Source organism: Lissotriton helveticus, chromosome 11 (assembly GCF_964261635.1).
Source record: "Lissotriton helveticus chromosome 11, aLisHel1.1, whole genome shotgun sequence".
NCBI classification, from domain to species: domain Eukaryota; kingdom Metazoa; phylum Chordata; class Amphibia; order Caudata; family Salamandridae; genus Lissotriton; species Lissotriton helveticus.
The window spans coordinates 619467446-619486987 of record NC_136072.1 but is presented as its reverse complement, the minus strand read 5'-3'; positions in this window follow the sequence as shown (position 1 = coordinate 619486987).

The window sequence follows — 19542 nt, the reverse complement described above, 5'->3', positions numbered from 1 at the left end:
CCTTTGACCCGCTGCTCGCCACAGGCCCCAGTACAGAGCTCGCGCTCGCGCTCCCTGAGCCAAGCAGGTTGTGTTGATCTATTGTTTGTTTTTAAAATCCGTGAGATAAGACGGAAATCTAACGTTTTAAATTTTGATAAAAAAAGATCGCATTGCCTACACTCACTCTGCCACACTTCACCATTGGGTGTAACGTTGCCATTGGAGACGCAATGCAGAACTCTGATTCGTCCTCCCCTCTGACTGCAAGAGGGAGGACACCACTTCCTGGTTCCAGCTGCTTGGCGGTTAGCGCTCTAGCAGCTGGGTCTCGAGGGGCTACTTAGGCTGAGCCTGACTTCAGCGCGAGGCGGTAAGGGGTAGTGGCAGTACCTTTGACCCGCTGCTCGCCACAGGACCCAGTACAGAGCTCGCGCTCGCGCTCCCTGAGCCAAGCAGGTTGTGTTGATCTATTGTTTGTTTTTAAAATCCGTGAGATAAGACGGAAATCTAACGTTTTAAATTTTGATAAAAAAAGATCGCATTGCCTACACTCACTCTGCCACACTTCACCATTGGGTGTAACGTTGCCATTGGAGACGCATTGCAGAACTCTGATTCGTCCTCCCCTCTGACTGCAAGAGGGAGGACACCACTTCCTGGTTCCAGCTGCTTGGCGGTTAGCGCTCTAGCAGCTGGGTCTCGAGGGGCTACTTAGGCTGAGCCTGACTTCAGCGCGAGGCGGTAAGGGGTAGTGGCAGTACCTTTGACCAGTACAGAGCTCGCGCTCGCGCTCCCTGAGCCAAGCAGGTTGTGTTGATCTATTGTTTGTTTTTAAAATCCGTGAGATAAGACGGAAATCTAACGTTTTAAATTTTGATAAAAAAAGATCGCATTGCCTACACTCACTCTGCCACACTTCACCATTGGGTGTAACGTTGCCATTGGAGATCCATTGCAGAACTCTGATTCGTCCTCCCCTCTGACTGCAGGAGGGAGGACACCACTTCCTGGTTCCAGCTGCTTGGCGGTTAGCGCTCTAGCAGCTGGGTCTCGAGGGGCTACTTAGCCCTCGCCCCTCTATGAGCGCGCAGCGGTCGCGCGCAGCGGTCGCGCGCAGCGGTCGCGCGCAGTGAAGCCGAAGAGTAGCCAAAGAGTAGCCCGTCTGCGCCCGTCCGCGACAGGACGGGGCCAGGGGCCCTCCACTCTGCCTCTTCCCGGATATAATGGCCATGCTACCACCTATTCCTCCTATAAGGTACACAGTACACGATCTTCTTTCCTTACAACCTCAGGAAAATCATACATGTACTAACAGATTATCCATCTGCCCTGAGGGACCTTTCTCTTGTATTTCCTGTGGTTTCCAAGCTACCCATACCCACATTATAACTGGGTCACCCTGCGATAATCCTCCGATCATTAAAGGGTGGAAAAGTTTCCTGTTGAATGTAAGGTCTCTCCCCAAACACCATGTACAACTCTGGGACATCCTACATAGCATTAATCCTGAGATTTGCTTTATCACCGAAACGTGGCTCAAACCCCACACTATCCCTACCATCACCTTAGGACTACCTTTGGGATACAAAATCCTTCGCCAGGATCGCATTGGAAAGGTTGGAGGTGGCATCGCTATCATTTATAAAGATACTCTGAACATCAAAATTTTAGAACAGATACTTCTACCTACCATGGAAGTAATTATCTTCCACCTTAAAATTAGCCCCACAGTATACTGGAAAGGTGCACTAGTATACCGTCCACCTGGACCCAATGCTGGGTTTTCCATAGCCCTAACTGAGCTTTTAGCCCCTTACATTAAAGCTAATGAAAATTTCATCTTACTCGGTGATTTTAATTTCCACATTGACATCACAGATCGCTCCGACACAATAGCACTTGTAACTGATCTCGCTTTATTAGGCCTTCACCTCCGTAATAATGGGTCCACCCACATTGGGGGACACACCTTGGATTTAATTTTCACTTCCCTCCCAACAATTTACTGTCATCCTCCTAAGTATATCCATTGGTCTGATCATAAATTACTAGATTTTTCTTTCCTGCATCCACTTGAACGTATTACTTACTCTACCACTCAGTCCATTCAACGTAGACCATGGCACAAAATCACCCCTACCAAATTCATGCAAAACTGGGAAGAACCTGCGCTTTTGAGCTCGGATGACATAGAAACATCTCTTTCCAAATTTAACTCCTCTTTGATATCAGCTATCAATACTCTAGCTCCTCTGAAAACCATCAAACAACCAATCATGGCCAAAAGGGAAATATGGTATACCGAGGCCCTTAAAATAGAAAAACAGAAATGTAGGAAACTAGAGAAGTGTTGGAGACGAACACGTAAGGAGGAAGATAAGGAACAATACCTGGCAGCAATGAATTTATATTATAAAAATATCAAAAAGGCGAGGAAAATCAGCCTTACCTCCCAAATCACCGAGGCAGGCAATTTCACTCGAGAGCTATTCAGAGTCATAAAAACCTTCACCAATCCAGCAATGTGTGAGACCCCAGACATTTTCTCTCAGGATCTATGTAATAATATCTCCCAGTTTTTCGAAAACAAAATTGAGGGGATATATGAGAAAATCATGCAAGTTGCAGGCCCCCCAAAGAATGTAGTCACTGAAATACCCCCTGTTACTACCTCTGGGAATACTCTACATGTGATCCCTGAAATAACTCTACAGCAACTGAATATGCTCATTACCAACATGAAGACCGGCTCCCCTAATGATTTGCTCCCTGCTAAATTGATCCCTTCTTTGACAGAATCCTTAGGACCATCTATCCACAAACTAATAAACCTCTCCTTTGCCGAAGGAAAGCTCCCACAAACTTGGAAGGAAGCGGTTGTGAACCCTATCCGTAAAAACACCACTCTACCCTGGTCTGAGCTCTCCAACCTGCGCCCTATCTCCCTCCTCCCTTTTGTTAGCAAGCTGGCTGAGAAACACACTAACACCATCATTTCCAGCTTTATCGAGGCTACAGGGGGCCGGGACCAATCACAATCTGGGTTCAGGCCCAACCACAGCACTGAATCTGCCCTCCTCTCGGTGACTGACAAGATCAAAATGTCACAGGACAGAGGGGGCTCCATGATTTTAGTGCTGCTGGACCTGTCTGCGGCCTTTGATACCGTGTCCCACAACATCCTTCTCAGCCGCTTGCAGGGTGTGGGGATAGGAGGCTTAGCACTATCCTGGTTGGAGAGTTTCCTCTCCGGAAGATCGCAATCAATCAGCATTGGCCCCTACAGGTCCAGCTCGAGGGTGCTTACAAAAGGGGTGCCTCAGGGCTCTTGTCTCAGCCCTACATTATTTAATGTTTATGTGGCCCCCCTTGCTGAGATTGTACGAAAATACGGGTTCACACCAGTCTCTTATGCTGATGACACTCAGCTCCTCTACCCTTTCAACTCCCTTGGCCCTAAAGTGAAGGAAAACTTTGCTGAAGGTATGAGGGCAGTGTCACATTGGATGGCAGCAAACTGCCTCCAATGCAATGTGACTAAAACAGAGATTATGCTCTTCGGCAAAGCTAATCTCTTGTGGTCTCCCGATTGGTGGCCGCTGGACCTGGGTCCAGCCCCAACATCAAAGCCACATGTCAAAAACTTAGGGGTGAAAATTGACCAAAAACTAACCCTCAAGGATCACGCGAACCATATTGCAGGATTATGCTTTCACACCATCGGCCTCCTAAGACGAGTCTTCCCATACCTCCCTGATTCCCACAGGAAGACTCTCGTACAGGCTCTGGTCACTAGCCGCCTGGACTACTGCAACGCCCTGCTGACACTTGCTAACGCGGATGCAGTGGGACGTTTGCAGGTAGTCCAGAATACGGCGGCTAGACTGGTCATGAATGCACCACCTAGGACGCCATCCAAGCCCCTACTGGAGGAACTGCATTGGCTTCCTATACGGCAGCGAATTAGTTTTAAAATTTGTTGCACGGTACACAAAAGCCTATATGGAGATAGCCCCAAATATCTCGCACAATCACTAGAGCTGTATCAACCTTGCCGGTCACTTCGCTCCTGCAATCAAGCCCTCTTGAAACCACCAGTCACAAAAAAAGCCAGACAGGGAGACCGTGCATTCTCCTATATTGGCCCCGCTCTATGGAATAAACTCCCCATTGAGCTGAGACTGACTACCAATCACATGTCTTTCAGAAAGTCTCTAAAAACCTTACTCTTCCATGAGGCATTTCAACCGTAAATAACCCTCACCATACCTGCTAACTGTGACATTCTGGCCCTGACGAGCAAAGCGCAGAGATACCCTTACGGGATTGATTCCTGCGCGGTATAAGAATTTAAAATAAAGACACCACAAGGCGTTGAGATTCGGTTACCACCGAGGTGATGTCTAGCAAGTTGCCGCACTGGTGTGGCCATCCTACAATACTGCTCCGAATAACGGCGTGGGGTGCCCGAAGGGGGTGGGGGGGGGAGGCGGCGTGAACGGGCCTTCCTAGGTGGAGGCTCGTCTGCTGTAGTGGGGCGCCCCTTTACCGTTTCAGTTGCCATTCAGCTGAGTTTCGGCTGCTCTTGATGCTACAGCGACAGGCGGCTGCAACAGGACTCTCAAAATGGCGGCCTGTTCTTTGGATTTGGGCCTGGTCCACTAAAATGGCCCTGGGACACCTTAGAACTCGGACGCTCGATTTTTTTTCCTTTCCTGTACATGCAAAAAAAGGTAAATGCCCGGTACGTTACACACTTCATCTGCCACGATGAACTCTCCAGAGGAACCGAAAAAACATATATAGTTATGGTAACTATACCATGCATCGTCATATGGAGAGGTGGCACCAATTAATTATAGTGCTGCATAAAAGAGAGATTTGGAGGAGAACCCCTGACCTGCTAGTACATTCATCAAAGAAGTGGCACTGACAGCATCAGAGGCAAGGGAAACGGTCCCAAATATTTAGAAGAACTTTGGAAAGATTAAAATGACATGTTTAGATTGTGGCAAATTAATTTCATGTGGACAGATGAGTGTTACTCTAATAAATACAGCATATGAACATCATCATAGTCGATGGTTGGTAGAGACATTTTGACTATATCCTGGACCTGCCCGTCCTCGCCCAAAATGGCGCCGGAATAAATGGGACTCGTAACTCCTTGTTGTGTACTGGTTGCAGAACCTTGAAATCACGAGATACGTATGCAGTTTTGAAGCACATGGCGGGCGGGGACGAGAATTGATTGAATATTTCGACATCCCTATTGATATTAAGTTCTGATGTGTTATTGATTACTGTACTATTGAAAGTTCGAATTAACGTCACCCATGGTACTTGCCCGCAAATGTATATCTAGATAATTTTATTGTAACTGGCCCTGTCGTATTTTAATTATAAAATGTACGTCCACCGATTCCGTAACTGTTAGACACCTTAGTTCTTGCAACCTAATGGCCCGCCCGTTACGTTCCTCTACAGTGTAAATGTCTACTCTTCATATACGATTACAGTTTGCTCCGTGGCAGGCCCACGTGGTTATAGGCTCGTATTTGTATAATGAAATTTTCACAATAAAGGTTTTTAAAAGAAAACATGGTAGTAGTATATACATTGGTAACGTTTTTAATAATAGTCACTGTTTTAGAATCATTAAAAGGCAAGTGAAATAAAGCAGACCAATTACATGAAGGGTAAAAGGTATAATACGAAGGAACGCAGTAAAGATAAATGGTCAAGGGCTGTTGTGTTTTCTATTCCTGCAACATAAAGTGATCGATAAGAATCTCATATTCAGGCGTATCGGCGACTAAGACAGCAGGTCGACCCTCTTTTGCTCAACGGCTCCGTCATGGGACGAAGAAACGCTCTTTTTTTCGAAAAAAGAATATATTTTACTTGCAGGACAGTTGTAAATTTTCCGGGAAAGTACATTAGCCTGGAACATTATAACATATATTTAAGAAAAAATAATGTTCGGAAGTAATAAAAAGCGTAATTTTTAGGTCATATGACCAAGCCTTTCATCATTAGAATAAGAAAAGTAAAATGAACCAATGAAAAGTTTTATTAACAAGTCACATGACTTGTTATGCTTACGTTACGCGCTGCGCGCCCCGGATGACTTCCGGATGCGCTAACGCGGCGCGTCATATGACGCATTACGCGACAACGCAGGTCCAGAATATAGTCAAAATGTCTCCACCAACCAGCGGTCGGAACACAACCCCTTTCAGCAGGCTAAATAGTTCTGTTAAATGACAACAGAAGGGACAGGCAACAAGAACCATCAGTCAAAGAGGGGAGGGCTAGTTCTTCTCTACCGGGTTACATTGGGGCGCTACCGGAACTGATCGAATTGGTAGTCTACAGTGTTTCTGGATGTTTCAGACTGAAGCTGGGGTTAGCATGAGAGCAGTACCATTTCGTAGCTCCGTCGTGGCCATTCCGCAACCAATCATGGCAGCCGCTCTTTATCGTTATTTTGGGCGGGGTGGGTGGCGGAGCCGAGCTGTTTTGCAGCCATCATTGTGTGGAGTTCAGTTCATTTCACTAGTTTTGTATTTGTCATGAGGGGTTGTTCCTAATGTTTCTATTTTAGCGAGATCAAAAAGAGATCCCGTTAGTGGCCTACTGATTTTGCTCGATTCCTTTTCTTTTTTTTTTTACACGATTTTTCGTTATCTGCAAAGACTAAACAGAGTATTGCAACTCTGTGTTTGTTTGTAAATAGAGAATGAACCAAAGAGAACCAATTCTAAAACAGTAAATACTTGGATAACAATCAATCAAATGGAGAGAGAAGCAGGCACGACGTATTACAACGGGGGCAAAGGCCTGCGTTAACTACCCTTCACTATGTGCAAAGAGAGAGTACTCCTAATAGAAATGAGGGGGGGGGGGGCACCATTCAAAGCAGATCAGTGTGCATAAACACGAAAATGTTTTCACTTACCACGTACTTGACATTCGACAGCTTATGATATTTGCTATTAAAAAACCATTGAAATTCACTGAAAAAACCATAGGTTATAGATCATATATAGTTAGGAATTAGCATTTACAAAACCTTGAAAATTCACTGAAAAAACCATAGGTTATAGACCATATATAGTTAGGAATTAGCATTTAAAAAACCTTATTTTACTCACACAAAACCATTGAAATTCCATATATAGTTAGTTGCACTAACTATATATCGCGCACCCGCAATCCACTGCTGATGATGTCACATATTACATCATTCATGACATGGTCAGTGACATCACTGATGACATCACTGATGACATCTCAAATGACATCACTGATGACATCTGAAATGACATCACTGATAACATCTCAAATTACATCACTGATGACATCTCAAATGACATCACTGATGACATCACTGATGACATCTCATTTGACATCAATGACCACATCACTGATGATATCATTCATGTGACAATACAATGCATCTCCTCACACTTTAATATAACCTCTGTTACACCCAGTGTTAAATACAGAGTATAATTTTTGAAACCATTGACACACCAATACTAGTTACTACATACGCACTCAGTGATTCCTATGTTTACACACACATTCACTCATTTACCCATACAATCATTCATACATACAATCACTCATCTTTACAACACTATCATATGCACTCATACACCTATACAGACTCTCACACTCTGTCACTCATCCATGGAGTTATTCACACACCTAGTCAGTCCTGTAAATAATCAATCACACTTCCATTTTCTAATCTATACAGTTAAATATAGAGCACCTTACATTTTGAAACATATACTAACACATACTTACTCTCTTATACAATCATTGATACAAGTACACATTGATCTGCACAGAGTCACACACCTCCCAGCCAGCCACACACACACTCAGTCTCCCATACAAATACTTGGGCAATCAATCAATAACCCATATAGTTACTCATATAGCTACTGACCAACACATGCAGCAGTTTACAGAACAACAGACATAATGATGCACAAATTAAGACAGTTTAGTCACTAACCCATGCACTCAGTGAGACACATTTAATCACTCACTCATACAGTCAGTCACGCACCTACTAAATCCTTCATCCAGACACTTCTACATCTACTCATTCTTCAATATGTAAAACATATTTAAACTTTACAGAAACACACAGTCACTGGATGATGTCATCAGTGATGTCATTTGAGATGTCATCAGTGATGTCATCAGTGATGTCACTGACCATGTCATGAATGATGTAATATGTGACATCATCAGCAGTGGATTGCGGGTGCGCGATATATAGTTAGTGCAACTAACTATATATGGAATTTCAATGGTTTTGTGTGAGTAAAATAAGGTTTTTTAAATGCTAATTCCTAACTATATATGGTCTATAACCTATGTTTTTTTCAGTGAATATATATATATATATATATATATATATATATATATATATAGTACCTACTGGCGGTCGCCAGTTGGTAGTTATAGTTAGGATTGTTTTCCATAGGGAAATCGCAACATTCTATTCGGAATAACTTTGGCGCCGGTTGAGGAATCTGCCTGAAATTTTCCTAAAATTTGCCTCGCGCCGCTCCGGTCCTTCCCTGAAAGTTTGGGGGGGATTCGTCAAGCGGGGCCGAGATAAAAGGGGGGTCCCAAAACGTGTTTTCCCCATGTTAATTTCCATAGGGCGGTTGGACTCACTTTTAGCCCGAACGGCTGAATGGATTTCCACCAAACTTGGCAAAATTGTAGGGACTGGTAGCCCGATGTGCCTTTGCTATGTCTCAAGATATGTGCTCCAGTGGATTTTGAGTAATTTAGGTTAAAAAAAATATATATATCTATAGCCGCGCCCCGGTACGCGCACCGGGGAGCGCTCCGGGCGCGCCACGCGACTTGCGCACGGAAAGCTGATTGGCTCTCGGGTGTCTGTAAACATTCGAAACAGTCCGGAGCGGCCGCCATCTTGTGTCTCGGTAGGATCGAGACACAAGAGGTGGAAAAAAGAAATGGGGAAATGACAATAAGGGGGCAGGGTAGACCCCCCCGACCCCCTAGGTTTGATGTGGGGCCTATAAAAGGGCCCCGCGGGGCAAAAAATAAAAAAAAATCGATTTTCGCGGGGGGAGCGCCCGGTACGCGGTTTGAGATGTCATCAGTGATGTCATGAGTGATGTCACTGACCATGTCATGAGTGATGTAATATGTGACGTCATCAGCAGTGCATTGCACGCGCAAGTTATAGTGAGTCCAACTAAATATAACGTGGGAATTTCAATGGTTTTAAGCGAGTAAAATTTCCACCTAACTATAACTGGTGTGAAACCTATGGTTTTTTCAGTAAACTTAATAGGTTTTTTAAATGCAAAATTCCTAACTATAACTGGTGTGAAACCTATGGTTTTTTCAGTGAATTTCAATGTTTTTTTAATAGCAAATCTCTATAGCTATGAAAAGTAATATATATATATGTCAAGGTGTATTGAAGTATGAGTCGGTGTATGAGTGTCTGAATGGATGATTTAGTAGGTGTGTGACTGACTGTATAAGTGAGTGATTAAATGTGTCTTACTGAATGCATGGGTTCGAGACTAAACTCTGTGAATGTCTTTATTAGTCACTCAGTGTGTAAGCGGCTGCATGGCTTGGTGAGTAGCTACATGAGTGTTTATATGGGTTATTTATTGGTTGTCTGAGTATCGGTATGGGTGCCTGAGTGTCTTTGTGGGTGGTTGGGGGTGTGTGACTCTGTGCATAGATATGTGAGTAGTTGTTTCACTGGGTGTATAGGTTCAAGAGTGCATATGGAAACACCTGTATGGGTGGGTGAGTGTGTATATGGGTGTGTTGGTGAGCAAATGGATGTCTCAGTGGTGCATGTGTGAGTAACTACATATGTTTTAAAGCAGTGTATGCGAGTGTTGGAGTATGTAAATGACTATATGTGAGAGTGAGTGATTGAAAGAGTATCTGTATGGATGAGTGTGTGTTTCTATGAGTGATTGTTTAAGAGAGTAAGTATGTGTTAGTATCTCTATAAATAAGTGTGATGGTGTGTGTATGACTGTATACGCAAGGGAATGGGAGTGTGATAGTTTCTTTGCATGAGTGACCAGGTGTCTGAGAAACTCTTTGGGTGAGTGGCAGTGTGTGAGTGTCTATATGGGTTTATGAGTGGATATATCAGTGGCTGTATGGATGAATGACTGTGTGTATGAGTGACTATATGGGTTAGTGGGTGGATGTGTGTGTAGATGTATGAATCACTGAGCATGTATGTACTAACTGCTATTGGTCTGTCTATGGTTTCGATATTGGTGGTCTGTATTTTAGAGTGGGCATATGAAAGGTTTTATTAGGGCATAAGGAGGTATCTGATGATCATGTGGATGATGTCATCAGTGATGCCATCAGTAATTTATTTTATTTATTTTCGGTATTTATAAAGCGCGACACTCATCCCAAGGGATATCACGGCGCTATGAACCAAGAGAGACTACTGAGGCATTGCTGGGGGGTTATGTTTTAGGGAAGGGTTATGTTTTAGGGAAAAGGTGGGTTTTCAGTTTTTGTCGAAACTGAAGATAGTTTGTGGTGTGTCTAAGGTCGGAAGGTAGGTCATTCCATCTTCTGGCTGCCAGGTAGGAAAAGGCGCGGCCACCTGTTCTGACTTTGTAAATACGCTTAGGTTTGGCCAGACCTGATTGACTTGATCGTAGATTCCTGTTGGGAACGTAGAAGTCGATCCTCGCTTGGAGAATTGTGGGGCCAGTTTTGTGAAGAGCTCTGTGCGTGTGACTTAGTAGTTTAAAGGCAGCTCTCTGGCGCATCGGTAGCCAATGAAGTTTCTTTAGGCATTCCGATGCCAAGTCTCGCTTGCCTTTATTACAGACCAGTTTGGCCGCCTGGTTTTGCAAGACCTGAAGGCGGGAGAAGAGTTGTTCGTTCATCCCTTCGAATAATGCGTTGCCATAGTCCAGGCGGCTAACCAGTAGGGCTTGGGTGACTGAGCGTCTGCAATCACTGAGAATTTCATGAGTGATGTAATATGTGACGTCATCAGCGGTTCATTACGGGTGCATGAGTTATAGTTAGGTCTACTAACTATAACGGCCAAATTTCTATAGTTTTATACGAGTAAAATCTCCAGCTAAATATAACGTCCCTGAAACCTATGGTTTTTTCAGTGAATTTCTAAGGTTTTTTAAAAGCTAATTTTTAATTATAACGTGCCTGAAACCTATGGGTTTTTCAGTGAATTTCAAAGGTTTTTTAAATGCTACTTTCAAACTATGGCTACAAAGGTAGGATATATGAAGAAAGAGGAGGAAAAGCGCAGAAAGAAGCAAGACAAATGCAGAAAGAGGCAACAGAAGTCAAGATAGACGAAGAAAAGTGCAGGAAGAAGAAGAGATGGGTAGAAAGAAACAACAGAGGAGCAGAAAGAGGCCTTGTTTCAAAATCATCCAGTGCCCACAAATTTTTCAGACGGGTGCTGGTGGTAACTGACTCTGACTAACCAGGCCTAGAGCCAGCGCTCTGCTAAAAGGCACTTAGAATACAGTGAAAACACCTGCAAACACACTAGGGAACACTATGCATTGGGGTACCCCTGTGATTAGCATGACCTTCTCTGTAAGGCCCTAGTACATAATAAGGCATGGGGATTAAAACTACCTCTAAGTCAGAGGTGCAGAAATATGCTACTTTAACTAGTAGTCGTGTTTGCAGAGTGGTGGTCAAAGGGTGCTGGGCGTCCAACCAAAGTTCAGGAATTCTGCTGCGTCAGACTTACAGGAGGTACCAGCAGGGATTCTTGGCCCAAACTCCCTCAGGACTAAATTGGACTTCCTCCCCCATCCCGTAGTCTGCCACGAGGCACGTTTACAGAGTGGTAGAGAAAGGGGGCCATGGCCCCCAAAGACGTCTTAGCACTATTACCTCCATTCAGTCCCACATAGCAGCATTGGTATGGACTCGTACCAGGCCACGCCCACTTTGCCCATCACTCTACAACCGTGCTCCCTGGCATGCTCTAGGATGGGGAATGAAGTCCCCTTCACTGCTGGGGGTCCTTTACGGGCCAACTAGCCTACCTTGTACCACCAGTAAGCCCCATGCAGTGGGATTGGTGAGAGGTGGATATAGGCCATGCCCCCTTTCTCCACCAGTCTGCAAACACGCCCCCTGGTGTGTTGTAAGTTGGGGAATTAAGTCCCCTTGAATCCTGAGGGTCCCTGGGTTCCAACTAGCCACTAGGTACTTCCAGTAAGCGCCACAGGTGTAAAAAGGGGCATGTCTTGGACCACCTCTCTGCAACGCAGGCCTGTGGTGCTTACTGGAGGCACCTGGTGGGCTAGTTGGCCCAGAGGGGCCCTCAGGATTGAAGGGGAATTAATTCCCTAACTTTAAATGCGCCACAGGGTGTGTTTTCACATATGTCACCTCAGGCCCGCTCCCTCCCTTCACCACTGTGCAAACGCGCCCTGTGGCGCGTTTAAGTTGGGGGATTAAGTCCCCTTAAATCCTGAGGGTACCTGGGGTAAGTTTTTTTTTTTTCGGCCGAGATTCGCGCTGGGTGCACGAACCTCGCCGATTTTTTTTTTTTTAAATGCTTTTTTTGGCTCTGGTGGCCTTGTGGGACACCCTGAGCAGGCTTAGGGGGGCAGGGTGTTTCTACCCTGCCCCCTTTTCTTGTTTTTCGCGCTTGTTTTTCTCTTTTCTTGTGACTCGATTCTACCGAGTCACAACATGGCTGCCACTACTTCCTGGTTTGGAGTGTTGACAGCCAATTAGAATAAAGCTCGTGGTCGGGAGGGTCCTTGGATCCACCGCGTCTCTGGATATCAAACTTTTATTTTTCGATTTTCTCAGCAACTACTGAACGGATTTACACCATTTAAAAAAAAGGGCGTTTTCTGAACCAAGCACTACATTTTTGCCAAATTTGGTGTAATTCCGTTCAGCAGTTTTGAGCTGTAGCCCTGTCTAAAGTTTCCTATGAGAAATTAATTTTCTGACCACTTTTTTAAAAATTTCTCAGGAACTACAGAACGGATTTACACAATTTAACAGATTGAGTCTTTTCTGAAATAAGAGTTACCTTTTTGCCAAATTTGGTGTAATTCCATTCAGCAGTTCGGGCTGTAGCTGTGTCTAAAGTTTCCTATGTAAAATAACATGGAGAAAACACGTTTTGAAACCCCCCTTTTTTCTCGGCCCCCGCTTACCAAATCACCCCGAAACTTTCAGGATAGGAGCTGACTGGAATGCCCGAGGAGTTTTGAAAATGTTGTGAAGATTCGTCAACCCGGCGAAGTTATTGGGAAAAGAAAAAACACTTTTCCTATGAAAACGCGGTCCTAACTATAACTATGTACTGGCGACCGGGACATGGGGAGCCTCAAGGCCTCCGCAGCACCAGCTGGCTACCCGCATCCAGCATGAGTTGGCATTGCTCCCGCCCGCAGGGAGCAGCTAATAATGCTGCTCCCTGATTGCAGGAACAGTCTTTTAATCTGTTTCCCTACCTGCTTTAATGCAGGCAGGGAAAGAGTTGAAAGTCCACTCCCAGTGAGCAGGAGCATTTTTGAAGCTCTAGCCCACTGGGAGCTTGCTTGGTCTTTGCTCTCGCTTGGCGGGAGATTTGTAATTGCTCTCAGCAAGCGAAAGCAAACACCAGTGCGAGCGGGGAAACAGCTAAATCCCAGGGTTGGGCACCCCAGATCACAGTCTTTGAGCCGGCCTGGGGGGATTAAGTTGCCACGGCCATTCATTTCTTAGGGAGGGGGATGCATAGATTCCTCTCATTTAACACATTCGGACAGACCCATGTACGAAATCAGCTTGGGGAGAGGGGCTGCCTGCCCCTGCCCTGTTTTCAAATAAAGGCAGGGCTCCGGGATGGAGTCGTCTGGATCAATATCGACACAGAAGGGAGGAGGAATGCCCCTATCCCCTTTTCATATAAGGCCGGGCCCTGCAGGATGGGGTCCCGATGCCGAAATAGACACGGGGATGCATTTTCCCCTCACCCTTTACGAGAGGTGGGTTCCAGAGGATGGAGTTCCTGGGACTGAATATGGTCCAGCCACGTGCCCCTCTCCCCCAGAAAATAGCACAGAACCACAGGGGATGGGGACCCCAGGGTAAAAATCATAATGGGAACAGGGCCACACGCGGCCCCCTCCTTCAAAGTATGAAAAAGTATTTGTTCCCCCCGGGACCTGGCCCACTCTGGGGGCTTAAAAAAAGCTGGTAAAGGAGACCACACTTGTTTTATTTTCATTATTTTGCCTCATATTCATGGTACCTCTGCAAGTCGAGCAATATTTTAAACCAAAAAAGTGTTTGGCACCGGCGGGGTCCCTCTGGAAACCCACCACAAGGCCTTGAGAGTCAGGGTATTCCTACCCTGCCTCCTTGTGTCATTTTTTTCAGGCCTCAGGACCAAGTACAGAGTCCTAACACTTTCTATTTCAGAGTTGTGCTTCTGAGGCGGAAAGCCGGGAGCGAGGCATCTTTTTTTTAAAAACTTTGAGTGTCACAGATTGAATTGTGTTTTAAACTTTAAACTGTCACAGAATACTTGTGTAGTTTTCAAAATTTCACTCACTTGTTGCTAGCAAGCAGTCACCGCGTAGCAGCGCTCCCTCGTGCCCTCACCACGAGCGGAGGCCACGCCCCCTGCTTAGGCCATGCCCCCAAGCCGCTTAGGCCACGCCCCCAAGCCGGCCACTACAAAGGCGTCGATTTTGGGCGCCAGGCAGATTTCAGAGTTGTGCTCCTGAGGCGGAAAGCCGGGAGCGAGGCATCTCTTTTTAAAAACTTTGAGTGTCACAGATTGAATTGTGTTTTAAACTTTAAACTGTCACAGAATACTTGTGTAGTTTTTTAAATTTCACTCACTTGTTGCTAGCAAGCAGTCACAGCGTAGCAGCGCTCCCTCGCGCCCTCGCCACAAGCGGAGGCCACGCCCCGCTTAGGCCACGCCCCCAAGCCGCTTAGGCCACGCCCCAAGCCGACCACTACAAAGGCGTCGATTTTGGGCGCCAGGCAGATTTCAGAGTTGTGCTCCTGAGGCGGAAAGCCGGGAGCGAGGCATCTCTTTTTAAAAACTTTGAGTGTCACAGATTGAATTGTGTTTTAAACTTTAAACTGTCACAGAATACTTGTGTAGTTTTTAAAATTTCACTCACTTGTTGCTAGCAAGCAGTCACAGCGTAGCAGCGCTCCCTCGCCACGAGCGGAGGCCACGCCCCCTGCTTAGGCCACGCCCCAAGCCACTTAGGCCACGCCCCCAAGCTGACCACTACAAAGGCGTCGATTTTGGGCGCCAGGCAGATTTCAGAGTTGTGCTCCTGAGGCGGAAAGCCGGGAGCGAGGCATCTCTTTTTAAAAACTTTGAGTGTCACAGATTGAATTGTGTTTTAAACTTTAAACTGTCACAGAATACTTGTGTAGTTTTAAAAATTTCATTCACTTGTTGCTAGCAAGCAGTCACAGCGTAGCAGCGCTCCCTCGTGCCCTCGCCATGAGCGGAGGCCACGCCCCCTGCGTAGGCCACGCCCCCAAGCCGCTTAGGCCACGCCCCCAAACCGACCACTACAAAGGCGTCGATTTTGGGCGCCAGGCAGATTTCAGAGTTGTGCTCCTGAGGCGGAAAGCCGGGAGCGAGGCATCTCTTTTTAAAAACTTTGAGTGTCACAGATTGAATTGTGTTTTAAACTTTAAACTGTCACAGAATACTTGTGTAGTTTTTAAAATTTCACTCACTTGTTGCTAGCAAGCAGTCACAGCGTAGCAGCGCTCCCTCGCGCCCTCGCCACGAGCGGAGGCCACGCCCCCTGCTTAGGCCACGCCCCCAAGCCGACTCCTCCCCCACCTGCAACGGTACAAATTATGTGCATATCTCGGTCGCGCAGCGGGCACGCCGTTTGCGCGCCGAAGGCGCACCTAAGGCAAGCCCGTCTGCGCCCGTCCGCGCTCGAACGGGCTCAGGGCCAGACCCTATGCCGGGCTCAGACTCCAAGAGGGTGAGTTACTCGCGTCGTGCCCTTCTAAGTCTTAGACCTACAAATAACACATTGTGTAATTATGTACATGACTCAGATGGACTCTTTATAAATTGTACACTCTGCCACCCAGTCCACCTACAACTCACCCAGGCACCGACCTCACACTCTGGCCTAAAACTAGCAGAACTGAACTGCAGGTCGCTCCCCATGCACGCCCTGCTTATCAATCACCTGCTTGTGGACCACGAGCTAGACATCCTGTTCCTCACGGAAACGTGGCTCACTACACACTCGGACTCGGATGTGGTCTTAGCCCTGCCCCCGGGTTTTCTCATCCAGTCCCAATTACGTCCCTCTGGCAGAGGAGGCGGACTAGCCATCCTGCACAGAGATCACTTCTCCTGCAGAATCAGCGATGCACACATCATGGACTCAGAGAGCTGCCACTTTACCATCCAGCTGGCCCCGACATCCTCACTGACAGGCCTCTTGGTGTATCGCCCCCCCGGGCACTCTGGCCCCTTTGCTAGCGCCCTACTAGAATCTATAGCAGCACTGGCCCATTCCACACCCAACTTCACTGTGCTAGGGGACCTTAATATCCACTTTGATGATCCCCTAGACACAGGGGCTGCCAACCTGATTCTAGACCTGGCTGCCTATGGTCTCCAACTGGCCAATTCTGGAGCCACCCACATCAAGGGCCACCTGCTAGACCCAGTTTTTACTAATGTTTACACCCTCCAGGCCAAAGCTTCTTGCCCCCTCCCCTGGACGGACCACTTTTTGGTCCCTCTTTTTTGGCCAGGAGAATTTAGGAAGCCCCACAAGCCGGTCACGTATACCCGAGACAGGGCATGGTCCAGACTCTCAACAGAGGACTGGGCCAGAGCCCTGGAATCAACGACCCCCGCTCCCTCAGAGGATCCTGTCATAGCAGACAGCAACTTCAGGAAGTGGATCTCCAACTCTCTCGATTCCATCCTCCCTATAAAAACCCGCGAAGATAAAAGCGGAAAGACAGGGTCAGCCCCCTGGTTCAGCCCGGAACTCAGAACCCTCCGCAAGGAATGTAAAAAAGCGGAGCGACTGTGGAGGAAGGACTGGCTCCATTCTCGTAACGAAGCCTCCCGAGGGTCGGTGAGAGCAAATAAATCTGCTCTGAAACTTACTAAAGCCTCTTACTACGATGAGAGGATAAAAAATGCCACCAACTCGGCGAGGGAATCCTATCTCATTGCCAAAGAGCTCCTAAAAATACCACAACCCCCCTCATCTAACAGGACCCTTCCGGACAGGAGCAATGAACTTGCAAACTACTTTACCTCCAAAATCTCCCACATCCTAGCCTCACTCCCGCAGCCTAGCCAGCTAACCTACAGGGACAACGCTGCGCCTGCCACCCGTCCACTAGACACCTCTCACCCACAGCTGACCGCTTTTAGGGCGGTTTCGCTGGACGAGGTTGGAAAGACTCTGGCCAAGGTGAAAAGCGGCTCCCCGTGTGACCCTGCTGTCATGAGATTCCTGCAAGCAGTTGCCCCTGCGATCGTGTCCCCTATCATGGAGCTGATCAACACCTCGCTGTCCCAAGGCTCCGTCCCTCCTAGCTGGAAGGGGGCGGTAGTTAAAGCTCTTCTAAAAAAAAAAACAATTGGACCCCACCGATCTGGCCAACTACAGACCGATCTCGCTCCTCCCGGGCATCAGCAAAATGGCCGAGAAACTGGTCAACGCCCAGCTGTCCCAGTTCCTGGAACTCAATAACCTGTTGCGTCGGTCCCAAACTGGGTTCCGTCCTGGCCAAGGCACGGACACCGCCCTCCTCGCAGTCATCGAGCAGGCAAGGTGCATTCTAGACTCAGGGGGGTCAGTGGCAGTGATCCTCCTGGACCTGAGTTCAGCCTTTGACACGGTGAACCACCGTGTCTTGCTCCACCGGCTGGCCAGGGCGGGATTCGGGGGCACCGCGTTGGCCTGGATAGAGTCATTTCTGTCGGGCCGTTCGTTCCAGGTCTGGGATGGCAACTCCCGCTCTGATTCCCTGCCTCTGACTAGTGGGGTGCCCCAGGGGTCCTCACTCAGTCCCACCCTGTTTAACGCCTATATGGCCCCTTTAGAGGACATAGTTGCCCCCTTCGGCATCAAGATTGTGAGCTATGCGGACGACACGCAACTGGTCGTCTCGCTCTCACACCTTGACCACTGCCCAGACAATCTCTCGCATTGCCTCCAGGAAATCCACCTCTGGATGTGCGAGTCCTCACTCAAACTCAACGGGTCTAAAACTGAAGTCATGCTGATGGGCAAGAAATGGTCAGCAATTCCATCATCTGTTTGGCCCGATGCTATGGGTGAGGTGCCCGCCCCGAAGAAGGAAATTAAGAGTCTGGGGGTCTGGCTCGAACCAGACCTGTCTATGAAAACCCAGGCAACCAAAACAGCGGGAACCTGGTTCGGACTCATACGATCAGTCCGTAAGATCCTTCCGCTGCTTCCTCCCCCATCTAGGAAACTCCTGGTTCAAGGACTGATCCTTGCACGATTGGACTACAGCAATGCCGTCTATTTAGGAGCCCCTGAAACTACTCTGGCCAAGCTACAACGTACCCAAAATGCGTCTGCCCGTCTGCTGATGAGTCTTCCCTCTAGAGCCTCTGCCAGACCAGCGCTTAAGGCTCTCCACTGGCTGCCAGTGCGAGAGAGGATCGAGTTTAAGGCAATGTGCATCGCCCACAAACTCCTCAATGGTCAAGGCCCTTCCATTCTTAGAGACATGGTCACCCCGTACAAAGCCTCGAGAACTCTGCGCTCAGACATTGAGCACCTGGCTAATGTCCCTAAATTCAGGAGGGTACGCACTGGAGGTCGGCGTTTCTCAGTAAAAGCTTCCTCCCGCTGGAACTCGCTCCCCCGCTGTCTGCGGTTGGAACCCTGCTACTTATGCTTCCGCAAACAGCTTAAAACCCTTCTCTTTCCCAAATAAGCCCACTTCCTCCTTTGGCCAACTCAAGTTCTCACAGCGGGGGGATGCCTCCGGGTCACCAGGCGCTCTACAAATCGTTAAATAAATATTAAATAAATAACACTACTTTCTGGTTGAGCTGTAATTGTTGGCAGTCATCTTGGGACTCGCTTCAGCCAAGTCCCATGAGAAACTTTAAAAAAAAAGAAAAAGAAAAAGGGCACGGTAAGAATACCCTGCTTCCTTAGCTGTGGTCCTGGGGTCCCTATGAGACACCACCAGGTCAAAAAAACATTTCTTTTTAACATTTGCCACAAAATCACAATTGGGCAGCAAAAGTAAAAAAAATGCATCTTTGTTCACATCCACTGTTATTGGGGGGGTGTGACTCCCTTTTGGAAAAGACTCACAGCCTCTCATCCCTTAATACAGTTGACAGTGTAAATCATGGAAGTAAGGGAATGGGGCAAGCTATTCAAAATATTGGAGGAGAGAAAGATGTTGGAGTTGCAACCGCAAATGTGAGTGTGGAGTGTAATTAAACCACTGTTAAACCAGGAACCATGGGAATAG